The sequence below is a fragment of the Egretta garzetta genome, unplaced genomic scaffold (genome assembly GCF_000687185.1).
Source record: "Egretta garzetta isolate BGI_Z169 unplaced genomic scaffold, ASM68718v1 scaffold248, whole genome shotgun sequence".
NCBI classification, from domain to species: Eukaryota; Metazoa; Chordata; class Aves; order Pelecaniformes; family Ardeidae; genus Egretta; species Egretta garzetta.
Window position 1 is genome coordinate 3,514,074 of NW_009260596.1, and position 1,182 is coordinate 3,515,255.

A 1,182-nucleotide genomic window follows, 5' to 3' on the forward strand; every position below is an offset into this window, starting at 1 on the left:
ACTTTAGCAGATTGATGTAAAAAATCATGAGACAAACGAGCCTGGTCAAACAGGTTTGACATTCTGTTTTTCCAAGCAGTAGCAACTAGCTTGTCTGGTATGTTTGTTTCCGATCGACAAGCCTTGATCAAACTGATGGCTACAAATGTGCATCACAAAGTAGGGTTCCCTCCTTTTTTGGTATCAGCGGCTTAACTGCTGCGCTCACAGCAGCGGCCATGACTATAGGTTTTTCTTGTCCTAACATTAGCTCGGCGGCTTCTAACAGCTGCCTTGCATCAGATCCCTTTCGCAGCATGCTAAGGGCTCTCTTAGTTTTCTCATTAGCATTATCAAAGGCAAGCATATCTAAAAACTTTGCTTTCATGCCATCGTCCAAATCAGGGTGAGCCATAATTGCGGCGTGCTGTCGATCAATAAATTTGCCATACGGTTCTGTGGGACCTTGCTTTACCACTGTGAAGGCTGGTCTGGTTTTTTCGTCATGCACGCTAATAAGAGCTCTATAAGCTAACTCTTGGCTCAATTGTAACACTTGTGTAGCAAATTCCGCTTGCCAATCAGCTCGTATAAAGGGTCCTGCTCCCACCAGCATTTGAGCTTGCACTCCAAACAAGGGATCACCCTGTTGTCGAGGTACTGCAGCTGCCTTATCACAAGCAGTTTGCCAATGTTGGAAGAACTGCAACTGCTGCGATGGTGGCAGTGGCATCTTGACAATCATTCTAGTGTCATAAGGAGTTAGCAACTGTGAAGAAAAAATATGCTGCAACACAGACTGAGTGTAAGGTGATTTCAGCCCATACTGAGTAACTGCACTCTTAGCTTCTTTCAATATTTTCCAATCCAATGCCTCCCACACGCTTCTCCCATTATTATCAACCACAACTGGAAATGCCATGGGCAAAAACTGTCCTTCTATCATAGCATCTCGAATCACCCCTTTCCACCTCATTGTCAGATCCCCAGCCCCTCCCGCCAACATCCCTTGCCCAAATACCGCCCCCACTGGTGGTGGTGGTGGCAAAGGTGCAAAGGCACCAAGCTCACCCGGTGCTCCATTCAGAACGAACAGGTTGGGCGCTGGCAGTCCTGGGCATGGCACGGGCAGGGGGGCTGATGGCTTTCCTGGCGGCACCTCTAGGCGAGCCTCTAGAGTTTCCAGCTTTTTCAACCTCTCCT